Below are 19670 nucleotides of genomic sequence, written 5' to 3' on the forward strand. Positions count from 1 at the left end.
GATCCCACAGAAATAAAAAGAATCAGAAGAGGAGATTATGAGAAACTATGCCAACAGAGTAGACAACCTAGATGAAATGGATAAATCCCAAGAAAATCGATCAATGTAATACACAACATTAACAAATTGAAGGAAAAAAACCCCACAATCATCTCAATCAATGCAGAAAAGGTATCTGACAAAATCCAACATCCTTTCTTGATAAAAACACTTCAAATGGTAGAAAAAGAAGTAATATTCCTCAATATGATAAAGGTCATATGTGAAAAACCCATGGCCAACATCCTACTCAATGGGAAAAGGTTGAATCCTTTCCTCTAAGATCAGTAAGAAGATAAGTATGCCCTCTGTCACAACTGTTTTTTAATATTGTCTAGTTAGACAATTACCTAAGAAGTTCTAATTAGAGCAATTACATAAGGAAAAAAAAACCTTAGAGCCATCCAAATAGGAAAAGAGGAAGTAAAACTCTCTTTGCAATGACATGATCCTATTTTTACAAAATTCTGAAATGTCTAAACAAAGCTACTTGAGCATATAAATGAGTTCAACAAAGTGACAGGATACAAGATCAACATGCAAAAATAAGTAATATTTTTGTACACTAAAATCAGGGGGGAAATTCCATTTACCATAGCAACAGAAAGACTGAAATACCTAGAAATCAATTTAACCAAAGAAGTTCAGGACCTAGCACATGACTCTTCTGCCTCTTCTTTCTGAACCTATAGTTAGTACTAGAGTTGATAAGTGTATACCCAAAAGACATAAATCTTTGGGCTGTCCATGTACTAGCTGGACCCTGAATCTCAACAAAGTTGCAACACCTATTCTCCAGTTCATCTGCTCACCCTGGACAACTGACAAGGAGATGATGATGGACAATGATCATCCCAAGGAAGAAAGAGAGTCTACAACTGCAAGCAAGATATTCCCATCCATTTGCTCCATGGGATCTAAGCCCTCTCTCAATTAGAGGTGGAGTGGGCATCATCATCCCAGAATCCTCAGGATTGAGGAATGAAAGGTGGACTAGAGTGGATTTATGGGCATTCTACTATAGACTTATTGTGATTCTAGCAATGGAAGAACCTCTATCACTGATATGAGGCAGTGGCCACTGGAGGTTCTGAGGGGAGGGAGATGGAAAAACAGTTGTAATATGGAGGCATTTTTGGGACTTTGGAATTGTCCTGAGTTACAGCGCAATGACAGATATAGACCATTATAAATCTTTCCATAACTTATAAAATTGTGCAGTGGAGAGTGTAAATTACAACTTAAAATATAATCCATGCTTAAGTAGCAATGCTCCAAAATGTGTTCATCAATTGTATCAAACATACCACACTAATGAAGGATGTTGTTAATGTGGGAAAATGTGGGAAAGGGAGGGAGCAGGTCATATGGAAATCCCCTATGTTTTTTACATAACATTTATGTAATCTAAGTATCTTAAAAATATATATTAAAAATTATTTTTAAAAAGTACAGGACCTATATGCAGAAAATTACAAAACAATGCTAAAAGAAATCAATGAAGACCTAAACAAATTAAAAGACTTTCCATGTTCATGGATCGGAAGACTAAATACATGAAGATGTCAATCCTACCCAAACTTATCTATAGATTCAATGCAATACCAATCAAAATTCCAAGAGTCTGATTTATGGAAATAGAAAAGGTAATTACCAAATTCATTTGAAAGGGAAAATGTACCCAAAAAGTCAAAAGCATTCTAAAAAAGAAGAGCAATATGAAAGGAATTTCACTGCCTAACCTTGAAACGTATTACAAAGCTTCAGTACTCAAAACAGTATGTTACTGGCATAAAGATAGATCAATGGAATAGAATTGAAAGTCAAGAAACAAACCCTCACCTCTATGGTCAACTGGTTTTTTACAAACCTACCAAGTCTATGTTAATGAGAAAAAACATTCTCTTCAACAAATGGTGCTGGGACAACTGAATATCCATAACCGAAAGAATGAAAGAGGACCCCTATCTCATTCCCTATACAAGAATCAACTTAAAATTGATCAAAGACCTAAATATAAAAGTCAGGACCATAAAACTGCTAGAATAAAATGTAGGGAAACATCTTAAAGACCTTGTAATTGGGGGTGGTTTCTTGAACCTTATACCCAAAGCCTGTGCAACAAAAGAAAAAAATAGATAAATGGGACCTCCTCAAAATTAAACACTTTTGTACGACACAGAACTTTGTTAAAAGTTTGAAAAGGTAGCTGACACAGTGGGAGAAATAATTTGGAAATCACGTGTCCAATAAGGGTTTAATATCCATGATATATAAAGAGATTTATGACTCAACAATAAAAAGATACAGTCCAATTAAAAAATGGACAGATGACTTGAATAAACATTTGTTCAAAGAAGAAATACAAATGGCCAAAAAAACACATGAAAAAATGTTCAACATCACTAATGATTAGGAAATGCAAATCAAAACTACAATGAGATTATTTCACATCTATCAGAATGGTGACTATTAAAAAGACATAGAAATACAAGTGTTGGAGATGATGTGGAGAGATAAGAATGCTTATTCACGTTGGTGGGAATGCAGAATGGTACAACCACTGTGGAGAACTGTTTGGAAGTTCCTAAAGAAGTTGAATATAGATTTGTCATGTAACCCTGCATTACCACTACTGGCTATACCTGGAAAAACTGACAACAGTGACACAAATAGACTTCTGCACAACAATGTTCATAGTGGTGTTAATCACAATTGCCAAAAGTTGGAAGTAACCCAGGTGTCTATCAACCAATGAATGGATAAACAAACTGTGGTGGATTCACATGATGGAATATTATTCAACTGTAAGAAGAAATTAACTCATAAAGCATATGACAACATGGATGAACCTGGAGGGCATTATGTTGAGTGAAGCAAGCCAGACACAAAATGACAAATACTGTAAGATTGCGTTACTATGAACTAAATGTATTGTGTAACATACTGTATGATTCCATTTATATAAAATGTAAATATAAATCAATATATGAAGAAAAAAATTGTCATTCCTAATTTTGCTGATTGCAGTATTTGAAAAATGAAACTATCACAGTTACCAAGCAAGGCAGGGAAAATAATCCCCGTTTTCTTTCTGTATTTCCAAGGTTTGATCTCTTTAACATTTGGTGAATTTGTAAATTTCCCGTTGGTGCTGGGTTGAAGGTAGGGAACCAATGTCAGCTCAGCTGGTTGTTGAACTCACTATTGAGAGTACTGATTCACTTACCAAAGTAAACAATTTTTCCAAAGGATATTGGACTGAAAGGAAGAGAACTAAAACAAAGCAAAAGAAGTCTCTGATTTTTTTAAAAGGTCATTCTGAGGATAATTTTTTTTTCTTACCTTGAAAAAAGAGTGCTTAGCCCTCAGTCACTAAAGTTTGCTCCAAAATAAGAATGGGTTAAGTATTTGTAAAAGATAAAAATGGTATGTTTGGGGAAGTGGATTTTATAATAGCTCAAGTGGTTGAGCACCTGCTTCCCATGAATGAGGTACCAGGTTTTTCATACCTCATTCCTGGAGGTACCAGTATCTCCTAAAAATAAACAAATGAAAAAACCAGCTCTCACTGGGGAGAAGATGTAACTCAGTGGTTGGGTGCTTGCTTCCCATGTACAAGGTAATGGGTTCAATCCCCAGTACCTCTTAAAAAAAAAAAAAGTATTTATGTAAAGAGCTCAGTTCATACTTATTTCTTGACATGATCTCAATAAAACATGATGATGATCATCATCATCAATTAAGATTAAAAATAAAATGGCCAGGCCTGAGATAGGAAATATTAATGTTTTACTCTACCTATCACTTACAGTCATACCTTGGTATTTGACTGCTTTGAAACTCATTGAATTTGGTACTCGACACATTTTGACTCAAAAATTTTGTCTCAGAACTCATCGTTTATTTGATAATGTGTAAGCCAGAACTTGTCGGTGTCAGTTGCCTTGTGACTCACTACCTTTTCTAGTAAAAAATGTAGGGTCATGCTCTAGTCGCATGGCACCTCTTGCCCTGTGCACCTCACACTGTGGTCTTTTCTTAGCTTCTGTGGTTATTTTATATAGTTTTGCTTTTTGTTTTTCTCATCATGAGTCCTAAGAAAATGAACAGTGACAGCACTGAGCAGAAAATTACTTCTCACTACCATTGAACAACAATGACAAAAAGAAATAGGTAAACATGAGAGTGATATTTGCATTACTGATCTTGCTAGGTAATACCGTATGTCTAGAACCACAGTCTCCACCATCATTAAGAATTAAGAAGCTATAAGAAAGGCTGATGTTGTGAAAGGAGTTAAGTAACAAAGAGGTGTTCCCTAACACTCAAGGATGTTGAAAAGCTGTTATTAATTTGGGTATCAGAAGCTATGATATGTGAAAGATGGGTGTTGCATGCTCATCTTTTGAAAAACAAACAAGAACCCCTGAACCAAGTGATGAGAGTGTTGAAGTTTTTAAGGCCAGCCTGGATTGATAATTTTAAAAAGAGGACTGGTATCCATAGTGTCATAAGGCATGGCAAGGTAGTGAGTGCTAATAAAAAGGCTGCTGAATTCCAGTACATGGGTCTGGAGGTCGATGCTGCTGATATTGGGGAGTTAGTGGAGGAACATCATAAAGAGCTCAGCACTGAGGAGCTGCAGGAACTACAGAAGGAGCAGTAATGAGAGGTGGCTGAAGAGACTTCTTCAGGTGAGGAGATAAGGGAGGATGGCCCCGGTTCCTTGATAAAAGAAATGCTGATGTCTAGTCATCTGATTAGGATGGTAGTTCACTCAGTGCTCAATTTCTTTCTCTCTTTAGCAGGAGGATGTGTGTTACTGCTGCTTTTTGATTCTTGGTTCAAATGGGATTGTTAGGATTGCCCTGTTTCTTGCTCAAAACTGGGCTTGATTTGTGAAAAAGAGGAAGAGAGAGAGAGAGAGCTATAACTGAAGACTGAAAGAAAGAAAAGAATAAGAGCTAAAATTGAACACCTAACTGCACAAATCAATTTTATTGATACATATTAATAAGGCATAAAATTATTCCAAAGTGTACAGTCAATTCTTTTTTTAAAAAAATAAGCATTGAGGATTATAATTTTCCTTCTCAGCCCTACCTTTGCTGTATCCTATAGTTTCCTTTATTTTTTGTTTTATTATTTTTATTATTTTTAGGAGGTACCAGCTATTGAACCTGGGATCTTGTACATGCCAGGTAGCATTCAACCACTGAGCCACAGGAGTGGATGTGGCTCAAGCAATTGGGTGCCTACCTCTGACATGGGAGGTCCTGGGTTCAGTTCCCAGTGAACTCCTAAAAAAGATGAGCAGATGCTACAACGAGCAAATGCTGCAACCAGCAAGACACTGCAACCAGCAAGACACCACAATGAGCAGATGCTGCAACCCGCAGACATCACAGCCAAAAGGCACTGCAAAGTGCAGACACCACAACCAACAGATACCACAACCACTGCCATAAGCAGATGCTGCAATGCACAGACTCTGCAATGAACAGATGCTGCAACCAGCAGATGCCACAAATGCAGCAACTGCTGCAATGAGCAGATGCCACAACCAGCACATGCCACAACCAGCAGGGAGGGGAAGTGGCTCAAGCAGTTGGGCACTCGCTTCCCACATTGGAGGTACCAGATTAATTTCCCAGTGCCTCCTAAAGAAAATGAGCAGACAGATGAGGGAGCCAACTGAGGAGGGAGAGGTAATAAAAATAAATATCTTTTATTTATTTATTTATTTATTTTTATTCCTTTTTTAAAAAAATGATACATAGATCACACAAAATGTTACATTAAAAAATATAAGAGATTCCCATATAACCCACTCCCCACACCTCTCACTCCTCCCACTTTGACAACCTCCTTCACTATGTGATACATTCATTGCAGTTGATGAGTACACTTTGGAGCATTGCCACCCAGCATGGATTATAGTTTATGTTGTAGTTTACACTCTCTCCCAGTCCATTTAGTTGGTTATGGTAGGATATATAATGTCCTGCATCTGTCCCTGTGATATAACTGAGGACAACTCCTAGTCCTGAAAATACCCCAATATCACACCTCTTTTTCCTCCTCCCTACCCTCAGCAACTCCTGTGGCCACTGTCTCCACATCAATGACACAACTTCTTCCATTGCTAGAGTCATTATAATTCTATAGTAGAATACCAGTAAGTCCACTCTAATCCATATTTTATTTCTCCATCCTGAGGACCCTGGGAAGGCCAAAAAAGGAATTCTTGGCTGGCAGTTTTTCTCTTTCAGTAAAGACAACTAATTATTGGGAGAAAATATTTGCAAAACACATATCTGACAAAGGACTTTATGACATTCTGGAAAAATAAAACTATAGAGACAGTAAAAAAAATCAATGGACACCATGATTTGGGTGGGCAGGGGAAAGAAAGAGGGAGGACTAAATAGGTGGAACTAGACTGTATGATGCTCTAATGGTGGATACATGACTTCATGCATTTGTCAAAATCCATAGAACTAAACACATAGAGTGAACCCTAAAGTAAATTAGACTTTAATTATTAATAACATATTAATGTTGATTCATTGATTGCAACAAATGTACCACATTATTGCAAGATGTCAATAACGGGAAACAGTGTTTGTGTGTGTGTGGCGGGGGTATATAGGAACTCTCTATTATTTTCTATGCAATTTTTCAGTAAGCCTAAAACTGCTCTAAAAATAAGTTTATTATTAAAAAAAAGAAAGGAGTTATTATTTTTAATTATTACTAAAAAAGAAAGTGACCAGCATTCAATCAATTTTATAAATTATTATCTCTCAGCTTTCATATTTTATTTGTCTAATACGAGATTAGACTACTTGAACTTTCCTTGACCTTGGGCAAGTCACATAGTGTCATCTATAAAACCAGAGCAATAATATAAACTACACAGAGTTTTTGTGAAAATCAAATGAGATATATATGTGCAAGTACATTAAAATTATAAAATTTTAATTATGACTGTTATTATCTTTAAGGTTCTTTCCAGCTCTATTTTCCTATTATTTTAATCAGTGCTATGTGGTACAATTATAATTATATATGGTTATTCTTTTATTTTTTTCTTTATTTGGCTGGTTGGTGGGGGCAGGCAGTGGAAAGTGGTTGAAAATCAAGTTGCAATTTATTGTGAAACTTTTCACATGAAGGTACCTATGAGTAAGTTGAGATTTAAATTGTACCAGACTTTTCTGAAGCAGCTTCCAGTCAAAATTTCCACAAAATTTTAGAAATTATGTGGACTAGTTGGAGCATATGTATGCAGTCACTGCTTTTTTGTATGTGTGGCTATGCAAGACTCTGAAACACAATTGGGCTTTTCTAAATTAATGCTGCCATCTAAACTGACTCATTTGGCTAGAAAAAACAGATCACATGCCAATGCAAACACAGAAAGGTATAATATAAAAAAAAAAGAGGAAGAGGAACAAGTAATTGTCCTTTAAAAGCTGAGTAAATTTGTACTTAGTTAATCATTGCATTTAGTCTTTAAGGGCTACCTAACCTTTTGTAGAAAGAAAAAGAAAACATAAAGCCAACCAAAAGTTGAAATTAATATATGCAGAATTTCTGTAGGGGATCTAGTCTATTACCCTCAAGTCCTAATTTCAACCCAAATTGAAGCTGCCTGACAGATCTTTCCTGATTCCATGGTTTTCTTCCACAAATATTTGTTGGGCATCTGTTACATGTCAAGCACTGTGCAAGGCATTGCTTTTTTTTTTTTTTTTTTAAGATTTATTTTATCTCTCTAGCCTTCCCTGTTCCCCTGTTCCCCATTGTCTGTTCTCTGTGTCCATTCGCTGTGTGTTCTTCTGTGTCCACTTGCATTTGCAGTGGCATTTGGAATCTGTGTCTCTTTTTGCTGCATCATCTTGCTGTGTCAGCTCTCGGTGTGTGTGGTGCCACTCCTGGGCAGGCTGTGCTTTTTTTTTCGTGGGGCAGCTCAATGTGGGGCATACTTCTTACATGTGGGGCTACCCTACGTGGGGGACGCCCCTGCATGGCATGGCACTCCTTGTGCGCAGCAGCGCTGCACGTGGACCAGCTCACCACATGGGCCAGGAGGTCCTAGGTTTGAACCCTGGGCCTCCCATATGGTAAGTGGACACTCTATCAGTTGAGCCACATCTGCTTCCCAAGGCATTGCTTTTTATGTCAAAACATGGTGTTTAAATTCTATCCTTTTGTTAGGAGTACTCAAATTATACTTTGCTTAAGAATCACAGGGAAAATGTGTTCAAAATGTAGGTATTTGGCCTTAACCCTGGAGATCAGATTTGAGAGCTTGTGAAAGTGAAGGAAACCCCTCAGGAGTCCCTCTGGGTTCTTGCCAGGAGCAGATGAATTTCACACTGGGATGGTCATGAGAGAATACAGGTCTATTAATGCTAATGGAAGGACAAGAGAGAGGTATCTCAATCTGCCTTCCCAGAACTAGGAACTAGGGGGCAAGAATTTTTGAGGATTCAAATGGAGGATGATAGAGTGGCTACCATAACAATGGCAAGTATACACAAGGGTGAGCCTAGTTCTGAAATAACCATAAACAAAATAAGTTCAGTCTAGAATTAATGTCACAATATAACTATCACACTAGCAGGTCTAGGCTAAATCCAACAAGTTTCAGCAATTTCAGACATTAACTTTTTGCTGTTTTATAATATAAAGGCATATAAAAGATTATAAGTTTGTAATCATAATTATTTGTTAATTCTTAAGACTTGGTTACAGTTTCAGACTTTGTTTCAATTCAGAACAAACTGGGCACTTTTGTTTTTCAAGTAAGCAACTAAAACTATTTTAACTGTGAGGTGATGGAGGACAGACTGCCTCAGTCAAGATCCTGGTGTTAGCAGAAACCAAGGTGGGGCTGGGTTTAAATTACTGTGTTTCAAAAGGCCTGGGAATCTGACATTTTAACATGTAGCTTAAGTGATTCAGGGAATAACATGATTGTTTTTGCATTTTAAAATATGATAATTCTATAAACCTTTGTGAGATTAATGAAACACCTAGTGATTAGGTTCTTGGGTAGCTCAGTTCTACGAATATTTCCTTGTCTCTTAAGAACTCTGGAATCAGATTCCCTGTTTAAATTCAAGTTCTGCTGCTTGGGAGCTTTGTTGCTTTGATCAAGCTAACCTCTTTGTACCTCTGTATCCTCAACTGTGAAAGTACTTAAGGATCAGAATACCTACCTCAGATGGTTACTGTGCAGATTTAGCAAGTAAATAGAGTGTAAGCTGGCACATGGTAAGTGCTCAAAATATAGCCAGTATAAATGTTCTTGGGGCATGACTGGATGATTGCTTCAAAAGGGAGAGGTAGGAAGATTTTGATGTTGGAGTTTTGATTTGATGCTGGTGTCTTGAGCTAGAACCCTGGGAAGTAAGCACACAGAGGAAAGAGAAGCAAGCCCCAGGAAAAGAGGAACTGGAATAGAGACAGCTCCTTAGACATGGCAGAAACCCCAGGGAGAGAGACAGAGCTGTTTACCTGATAGTCTACAGCTAACTGTGGAGAGAGGCAAAGCCTAGAGAGCCTCATAGACTAGAGCTGACCTTGTGGAGAAAACAGAGGACCTGAGCCCAGAGAGAAGCAAGACCCAGGAAGAGAGGAACCCAGGAAGCCTGAACCCTGGCAGAAATCAGCAGCCATCTTGCTTCAAAACATGGAAACAGACCTTCATCAGGGACGTAACCTATGCTTTTTGGACAGGTATTTGTAAGCTCCTATCCCAAATAAATACCCTTTGTAAAAGCCAACAGGTTTCTGGTATTTTGCATCAGCATTTCTTTGACTAATACAGTCACCAACCAATAATGTCTATTACCCTGCTTTTCTGAATAGTACATAGGATATAAAACTTTTGAAATTAAAAACAAAACAAAACAAAAGGGAGAGGTATTTTGACTATCTCTCTTGGGACAGAAATGATTGTGTTACAAGTACTACTAATAATTTAATTTTACACTTTCCTTGTATTTACTAATTTTTTTTTTTTAGCTTAAAGAATTGCCTTTATTCTGTGCAGTAATTTAACTTCTGCTTCAGTCATTCCCTCAGATTTTTTATTTAAAAGGTTTCACAGAAGCATCCTGCAAAATGGTAAATAATAAAACATTCTTTAAGCTGCGCATCCTGTCCAGGACTGATCATTATATTTTCCAATTTAACATCCTTTCATTTCAGATGATGTGCTCTTATCCATTCTTTAAAACTATCATAAAATGAAAGCTACAATTTAAACACAAATAAAACACTTATCTAAGAAAATGGTCGTGCATTCAAACATTTCTACCCAGTGAACTTGTTGGCTCTTCCAATGATCTAAATATTTTTTTCCCTGCCATTTTCCTTTAATTAGAAATTCTTTCTTTAAATTCTGATTTTCTTTTATTTTTCTTTACCACTTCAACTACCTAGATTATGCTATTATTTCATTTATTATACTCTGGTTTCTAAAGTATTGGCTTGTGGCTTTCTAAAGCATTTTTAATGTTTTGGCACTAGTTGACTATAATCTCTTTATTCCTACAGTGGTAGATACTACTGTTGCTGTTTTGAAATTTCCTTCTCACTGCTTATTTTTAAAGAATCCAAATTATAACAAGCCTAGAGAGGGAAATAACGAAATAACTGCTGCTCTCCACAAGCACCTAAAGATGTCATTAACAGATATGTAATTGAGAAGAGTCAGGTTTGTAAGAAAGAAAAAGATCAGTTTGGGTAAATATTTTTACCACTAACATACACAGAGAACACAGTGATATCCAAGAGGACCTGGGAGATCTTAGAGAAAGACCTCAACCTAGGGTAGGAGGGTTCTTGACAAAGTCATGAGAAAGAATTCAAGGATTAGTTGTGTAGTAGCAGGAACTTTTAATGTAAAGTGAAAGTACACACTCAAGGTGGGATTGCCAGCACGGGTGTATGGGTTGCAAGAGTCGTGCCTGCTGGGGTTGGGGATACTGTTTTATCAGGCCTGGGCTCCCCTGGCATGTAAATTAGGACTTGTATATCCAACATTCCCATTGGTATACGTGATTCCAAAGAGGGATTAAAGACTACAACTTTTTACTGGCTCCTGCATTTCTCAGAGTGGGAATTGTCCAGGGAGGAGTTTGTAAAGCATGTGGTAGTCAGGTGACAGGAGGGCCTTTTCTCCTCTGGTATCTTCTAGCATTAGGCCTTGGGCCCTAGGCCTTGGGTGGGTGATTTTCCATTGTGGTTAGGTGTTATCTGACGGTGAATTTACTTTGGGAGTTATTTCCCTCCTCCTATCTTTCCCTACCTCATCAGTACTGTTAATGCTAAATTTAGTTCCATGTATTAATATTATTTCACTAAATCTTCACAATAACCCTTTGAGATAGGTATTATTTTGATCCTCATTTTTAAAAAGGAAGAAAATTAAATGTAGGTTAATTTATTTGACTTGACCAAAGTATGTTGAAGAACTTAGATGAACCCAGTAATATAGCCTGTGCATGAATTCAAATTTATCTAATTCTGTATCCAAGTGTGCCTAGTTTCTAGAAAGCCAATTAAGTAATATAGACCCTATAGGCTTTAAATATTCAGAAAGGATGTAGACTGAATGTATATTCAAAGTTACATCCAAACTGAATGTGGGTGACTTATTAATTCAAGCTTACCTGGAATGTGGGAGATACATACGTTAATTCAAGCTTACCTGGAATGTAGGTGATATGCTAATTCAAGTTTAACTGATAGTCAAACAAATGGTTAAACCCTAAAAAAACTAACAAAGTCTTTTTGACCCCTAAACCTCCCCTGGCCCCACCATGTGTGTCTTTTGTATAAAAATAACCTAAAACCTCTACTGGGGCTCAGCTTTTTGGACAGGAGTCTGCCGGTTCGGTGGTAATAAATCTTCCTTCTCAGAGATTCCTGAGTCCTAGCCTTCAGTACGTGATCAATGAATCCTCTCTGCTTCCACTACACCAGAACTATTAACCCTAAATATCCTGTTTTAGCCTTCACACAAAACTGCCTCCCAGCCACACTGAGTTTTAGGCATCTGAAAAACAGGGAAGTGACTGTAACACCTTCCCAAGGCTAAGTAAGGCAAGACCCCATCACACAATTGACTCTTAACTCTAGTCAATCCAAAGCATGCTTCTTTCTAAAATCCTCTCCAAAATCTTGAAGAAATAAAAAGGGACATTTTTGGAAATTGTCTTGTAGTCCTTCCTCTGAGTGCCTTATCCATTCTTTAAAAATATCAAAAAATGAAAGCTACAATTTAACTTGTAGCTTAATTTGACCCACATTACATAATCCTAATGCCAAAAGTATCCAGAAGCATGCAGAACATATTTGTGTGTTCTCAGGTTCACTAAAGTATTTTCAAATGAAAATTTTGAGGACTCATTAGCTTTGTGTAATGGAGGTAGAAAAAAAGAAAAAAAAGTAATTTTAAACTAAAATTGACTGTGCTGTTTCTACCTCCCACGGAAGTGGAGTAATTCATAACAGAAGTAAAATAAACTTTTGTACTGTTTCCTTCCCCTCTGGGGACAGCAGGCAGACCACTGAATTAAATATTTAGAAAAAAATCTAAGCCAATCTATCACCTTCCCTCTCTTTCCAAAGAATTGGCGGGTTACCTGGAGGAATGCAGGTCTTCTAGTATTTACATGGAATATGGTTTGAGCCAAATCATTTGAATTTCTAAAAACAGTCTATTTTAGCTGATACCTAGGTTACACGTAAAAACTAAGGCTTTGGTGGGAAATTCGGTGCGCGGCGACAGAACCCAGGGTAAGTCAAAAGCGGGAGGGAAATCCTTTTAGTGATCCAAGTTTTTAAAAAATAACTTATTTTTCCTGCAACCACAATTAGCCACTCGTGTGTGTAACCATTTGTTTTGAAAGACACAGGGGCCCTTTACGGAAAGTATTTAACATAAATAGTGATTGAGAAGTTATAAATCAGTGAAAAATGAGTTGTCAGTAAAAAAGTTAGACATTACTCCCATATCATTAAATGTTTTTGACAATGATGTGGCATGTTTCACCGTATGGATGCTCTGTTGGATGTGGTTCAGTCGCTGACGGCTCTATTTCAGTTAAGGTAGAGAGGACTTTACTACTGCCTGTTACAGATGGCTTGCAAACCCCGACTGTTGGGACCAAGCGTTGACATTCCGGCAAAAACTGCCCGCTCCAGAATCCCCCCGCCAGTGCCAGCGACTCGGCCGCCCACTGGCCCCGGGAAGCCGCCCGCCGCGGAGGCAGGGGCGGGAAGGACACAGGCCGCCTTTGTTTAAGCAGCACCCGAGAACGGCCCGGGCTGGCTGCCTCACTGCTAAGGCACCTGGGAAACGTAGTTTTCATTTTTAACTTCACAGGCAAGGAACATGTATTAGATGTCGATTGGGACAGAAATAGAGCAATGTGTTATAAGTAATTTACCCCTCCTTGAATTTTAGATTTTAAGTTGTTTACATATTTTTTTCTCTATGATAGATAAATAGAATAAATTCCTAGAAGCAGCGTTTCTGAGTCAAACAGAATGAACGCTGTCCAGGTTTTTGGTAATCACTGCAAAATTGCCCTCTTGAAAGCTTACACCGGTTTATAGTACATTCAGCCATCCTTGGTCCTTAATGTCAATCGTGATTAATACATTTGTTACTTTTCCAAAGGGAAATGATACATCATTGTGAAACTGAATCTCTTTTGCTACTGAGTGTGAACATTTCATTTCTCACCATTACTGATTTACAATGAAGTCTTTAGAATACTTGTTACCCCAGTATTTCTCAGCTATGCATTGATAAATTATCTCCTTCTGAGAGAAACGTAACACGATTGTTTTGCCTATCATGCATAATTATTACTAGTTATATAAGTTACTGTAAGATCTAGTGCCCCATATCAGTATGTAAACAATATTTTTTAATGAGTAGGTCTTTGAAATAAATGCCAAGGACACATTCTTTTACTCTTTCCAGAATTAAGCTTAGTTGAAACCTAAAGGCCTTAAACTTAAAAGCAAGATTATAAAATTTGATTCTGATGCAGCCAGTTTACTTTTGGTACAAATGCTTATACTGGAATTGCAAGCATCTAAAAGTCTACAGGCATAATTTATAAGGTCTGTGGGTTACTCGCACATGAGCACAGACTCTGAATGTCTGGCTACACACAGAACCATGGAAAGAAAGAAGTTCTGTTAGAAAGAGTTTTGTGACTCAGGGCAGTTTGAAAGTTCCAAACAGAGTTTCATTGCTGTCATCCCAATTGCAGGATTCTGTTGATGAAATCCCTATCCTTCCCTGATTTGATGAGACCAAATGAATTCCAGGCTGTCAGGACAACAGCTCCCACCCACACTGTGGTCTTCTAGGAGGAGGCATGTATACATCTACCCTGACATGGTGAGAGTTTCATTTATTTATTTTTTACTATTCCTCCCTGTTCTTCCCAAATAAGAATGGGAGGTTCAGAGAAACATTACAGAGGAGGCTCATATTACTTGTATTTAGCGATTTAGAGGAAAAAGAACTTGTTCTAAATTCACTTTTAAAACTGGAATATTAATTTTTAGCCAGTGAAGACAAGTCTCTTTCTGTATGCATTATACTTAAACAGCATTCTCTAAAGGGTGACTTATTTTGACCACAAGAACATTGACTGTCATCACTCTCCATCTAGTGGCAAGATAGGTTAATTGAAAGCAAGTCCCTAAGAAGGCCTATTCTGACCCTTGGGTGTTGACCCAAACATTTAAAGAGAACAGTAAGCCAAACCAAACCAAACCAAACCAAACCAAAACTCAACTAAACAAACAAACAAACAGAAAAAGGAAAAAATAAAATCAAAACAAAATAAATAAGAATAAAAAATAAATAAAAATAAACATAAAATAAAAATAAGAGAACAGAAAATATTCCACCACTATTTTGTTAAAATTTTCAAAGAAATCTACTCTCTATACAAAATATTCCATGATTATAATTTTATATGGTGTCAAGTTATCTAATTTGAAAGTAAAATGACTATCCTGTCTGGATGGTGAACAGAATATTCATAGCTACAGACCTTTTCTTGAAAATGTTTTATCTTCTCTTAAACATTTTATCCTCTTAAAAATCTTCCTGTTCAAAGAAAACGTTGAATTACATTTTAATAGTTGCAGAGAGAAGAATTAGAAAATGCCAGCTGATTCTGAGTAAATCATCACTGGAATTGAGTCATTGGGTAGGAGTTCTTTTGTATAAGAACTTTGGGATTTGGAGATATTAATCAGGATATTATGGTATTGTAACTGAGAGTTATGAATTAAAAAATGATAATGATTACCGAGTCGTTAATGCTTTTTTTTCACTTTCTAATGCATTGTAGAATAGGCAGAAGTAAATGCCTGAAATTACTGAAACACACTAAACTGGAACCCAGATGCCTTGATCTTAGATAATGTTTGTAAAAATATATAACCTTTATCTTGTGATTGTAAAAACCTTGTGACTGTCCCCTGTTTGTACCCTCCCCCCACTTTGGAGTCTTATAATCACTAGGTAGCCCCCTAATGTCTATTAATGATGGAACTGAATCAGCCCTGAACTAACCCACCACAATTCCTAAAGTATCTTAATAGATGAAGCTAGAGCTAACCAAAATTAGCCCACCTGATATGCTCAATAACTTCATGTGTTAATAATTAGATCATGTCTAATTTCTTCATCTCTAGCCACTATACTCATTAGCATGCCTGTCTTCCTCCCACATCCCAGATGGCTCCCTCATCTGATTTTTGCTCATTGTTTTTGCTTGTTGTTTGTGCTCATTGTCTGTTTGTTTTTTCTCTTTAGGAGATACAGGGAACCTAACCTGGGACCTTCCATGTGAGAGGCAGGCACCTAACTGCTTGAGCCACATCTATTCCCTGCTCATTTTGTTTTTGTTTGTTGTCTGCTTGGTTGTTTTGGTTTTTTTTTTTTTTGCTTGTCTGCTTATTGTTTTTCCTTGTCTGCGCCTTGTTTTTTTCTTGATGTCTGCTTATTGTTTGTTTGTCTTCTTTAGGAGGTACCAGGAACCAAACCAGGGATCTCTTATGTGGGAGGTGGTCATCTAACTGCTTGAGCCACATCTGCTCCTCAGTATGCCTGTCTTTTGATACTTTAAAACTATCAGAATTACTGCAGTTCAGGGACACAGATTTTAGGCCAATAGGTCATCTGATCTCCTTGCTTTGCTGCTTAGCAATAAACTTCTTTTGAAACCCTTGTGTCTCATGAATTGGTCACTGGAACTCACGGGGCAGAGAACCTCCTGCTTATGCTGGGTAACTATGTATAACTCTCAGTGGTAGCTGATATTCCCATGACATTCAGCCATGGCGCTTATATCAGGCAGTTCCAGTGGAGATTTATCCTTTTATCTGTTTAATAGTTTCAACATTCTGTTAGCATTAGTTGGTTTCCATGCTGTCCTGCTTTTAAATACTTTGAATTTTATACCAGATCACAGAGGACTATATGCTCACATGAAAAACAAACAAACAAACAAAAAAACACGAAACACCAAAAACAAAAAAGGAAACTGAGAAATCTTTAAAAGAGAAAGCCAAATTAATGGACCAGCAGAAGAAGAATTTTAAAAAGGACAATATGTTTTTTAAAAAGTAGAGTGAATTTCCTTAGAGACTTAAAGGAGGAAATCAGAAACATGAATTAGAAAAATCAATTATGAAAGACCAATTGAAGATGCTGAATAAGAAAAATTTAATAGTGGAAATAATTCAGCATTATAGTATCAGATAAAGCTCACTTCTCTTTTGTATGTGTATGTGTGTGTTGTTTTTCAGGATGAATACACCTGAAGAATTAGTGAGCTGAAAGATCAGGTCAGTGAGAGGTTTTAGAAGGCATCAGAAAGGGATAAGGTGGTATTAAAAATTTTGAGAGAAAAGTTAAGACATGGTGACAGGATTTTGCAGGATTGAGACTGATATTAGTACCTAAATGGATAGGACACAAAGTATTGAAATAAGAGAAATTTGAAGCTAGAATTTTATATCCAATTAATTAGATGTAAGTCTAAAATAAGTTATTGTAAAGCATACAGAAGGCTGACATACAAAGATCCTATTTGAAAACACGTTGGGAGGATGTATTCCAGCAAGAAAAAGAATAAATCCAGGAGGTAACTAGGAGATGGGGGAAATGTGGAAGAAGCAAAGCTTTTCATTGTATTTGGGTAAAAAACTGGCAAGGCATCTGTAATATAGACAGCTTTGGGGAGAGACACAGACTGAATTGCTTTCTTTACTCCAGGAATTTCAGAGTATCCATATGCATCATATACATCATATGTACATATATTTATTAGAGGAACAAAAGCAAAAAAAAATAACCCATGACTTTTTACAACACAAGTTGTACATGTGCACATGCACTATTTCCTATAATCAGAAATGATATTTAAAATATATAACACCTTATATAGCATGGGGCACTGACCAATTAGAGCAGGAGCAGATGGCAGTCAAAGTGCTGAGTAAATTCCCTGAGGTTCCTGCTGTGCCCTTCTTGTTGGGATTATGAGCAGATACAGGAAAGTTAGGGTAGTGGAGGTGGGATAGGGTGGAGGGAATAGAGAAGTGCTTAAGATGGCATCCGTTTACCCCCTGATATTGAATTATTTCAATATTTCAACAATTGTTATGGTCATGTATACTGGCTAAATAGCAAATACTCTGCCTGTAAGGCATGTTTGATGACTTCATGCAATTTTCTGAAACATGCTTTACCTGTTTTTTAAAACAAGCTTTGGGTAGATATTACATTCCTGATAGAGTAACACAGAGTCTGTAGTACAACAATTTGGCATATCAGAAAGCCTTACCTGCTTTACACTGAAAGTCAGAAAATAGGAAGAGGATATTAAGTTACAACAAAGAGAGCACATTCATATATAATCTTGAGATATTTGCCTGGCGTTGTTAGCTTGCAGAGTTTTTCACTGGATTGTGAATATTCTGTATCATTTTCTCTCCAATATTTTAAATAACAGTAATTTAAAATGCAGAACCTATTGAACATTTTTTTTTATGAAGGGTTGTTTCCTATCATGCAGACCTTAACCAAATTGCAGCTGGAGCTAAGCCCAATAGATCTTAGCAGAGTCACAATGACCTATGTGCATACCCATGAGCTCAGTTGTAGGGTCGTTTGTTACATAGCAGAAGATAGTCCTTCATTCACTTACTCATTTATTAATCATTAATTCAACATATATTGAAAATCTGCTATGTGCTAGGCATTGCTATCAACATCAAAGCTGTTTTTATTTTAAAAGCCTGATTAGGCAAACCTCTAATAAGACTAATCAGAAAAAGGATAAAAGATGCAAATAAATAACAGCACCCATTCATTTGCATTCGATTGTTGAAACAGACAATACACAACTAAAGGGGAGACCCAGATGACTCATAAGTGTATGAAGAGATGTTCATTCTCACTAGTCATCAGAGAAATGCAAATTAAAGTAATTAGACAGTCTGATAATACCAAATAGTGGCGAGGATGTTGGGAAATAAGAAACCTCCACTACTGCTTAAGGGAAATAAACTGCTAAAACCATTCCTGAGAGCAACTGGGAAGAATTTGATGAACTAACTATACTTTTTAAAATGTAGCAGTGACACTTCTAGAACTTTTGCACATGTATCCCTCAGAATACTTATCACAGCACTATTTGTGGCTACAAGAATGTAGGAAGCCTAGATGGCCACCAGAAGAATGGGAAGTAAGATGAGAGATACACAATGAAGTTATGTGCAGCACTCAGAAATAATACTCTAGATTAATATATAGATAGATGAAACTTAAAATATCATGGCAAGTGAAAAAAAAAGAAACCATGAAATTTCTAAGGGAATACCTTGAGGGAGATTAAACATATATCCCCCCCAAATAATATTCTACTCATTTTAAAGAATACCTGTGTACCTAAGTAAAGATAGAAATGACAGATTTGAAGGATGTATATTAAATAGTCAAGAGTGAGGGAAGAATGAGATGGTGGATGAAAGGAAAAAATAGTTTAAAAAAATAAAATAGAAGTAGAAAATAAAAATTAAAAAGGCACTGACAGATGCTGAGAGCATGCAATGAAATGTAGAGTGTGATCAGTTCAATTTTATGCACTTGATATTCTAACAATAATAAGTGGTGGAATCATATGGAGACCAGGGTAATTTGAGAGAGAATATGAAAGTCAGTGCTTTTGAAGATGGGCACTTTGAGTTCTCATGTCTCTGGAAATCCTCTACTCTTAGATTCTTTCCAAGGATCTGCATTCTACTGTTAATTCAATAGGTTTATTTTAATTCTGGTTTTAGTTTGGAAAATACAGTATAGGCTATACAGCTGTAGTGGATATTAGTAATCATGAATGTGGAAAATATATTTAAAAAGAGTAATGTGTCAAGTTCATCAAAATCCTTACCTGTCCACATCATAAATCTGATAATTTTTTCACACTGGAATTTGTTTTGCATTATCTTGCATAATGGATTTTGTTATGCCATCATCGGAAATTACTTCAATTTCAGCTACCATT

The 19670-nt window shown here is 36.7% G+C and overlaps 1 protein-coding gene across 1 annotated transcript in view; it reads left to right on the top strand.

The window, feature by feature from the left end:
• Positions 1-19670, top strand: part of LOC101430809 (transmembrane protease serine 11E) — a 125998-nt gene that overhangs the window by 6236 nt on the left and 100092 nt on the right. Inside the window, exon 2 of the mRNA XM_071216213.1 lies at positions 14352-14482. The gene's annotated coding sequence lies outside the window, so the exon portion shown is untranslated. The remainder of the gene's footprint in view (positions 1-14351; positions 14483-19670) is intronic.

The sequence above is a fragment of the Dasypus novemcinctus genome, chromosome 1 (genome assembly GCF_030445035.2).
Source record: "Dasypus novemcinctus isolate mDasNov1 chromosome 1, mDasNov1.1.hap2, whole genome shotgun sequence".
Taxonomy (NCBI): Eukaryota; Metazoa; Chordata; class Mammalia; order Cingulata; family Dasypodidae; genus Dasypus; species Dasypus novemcinctus.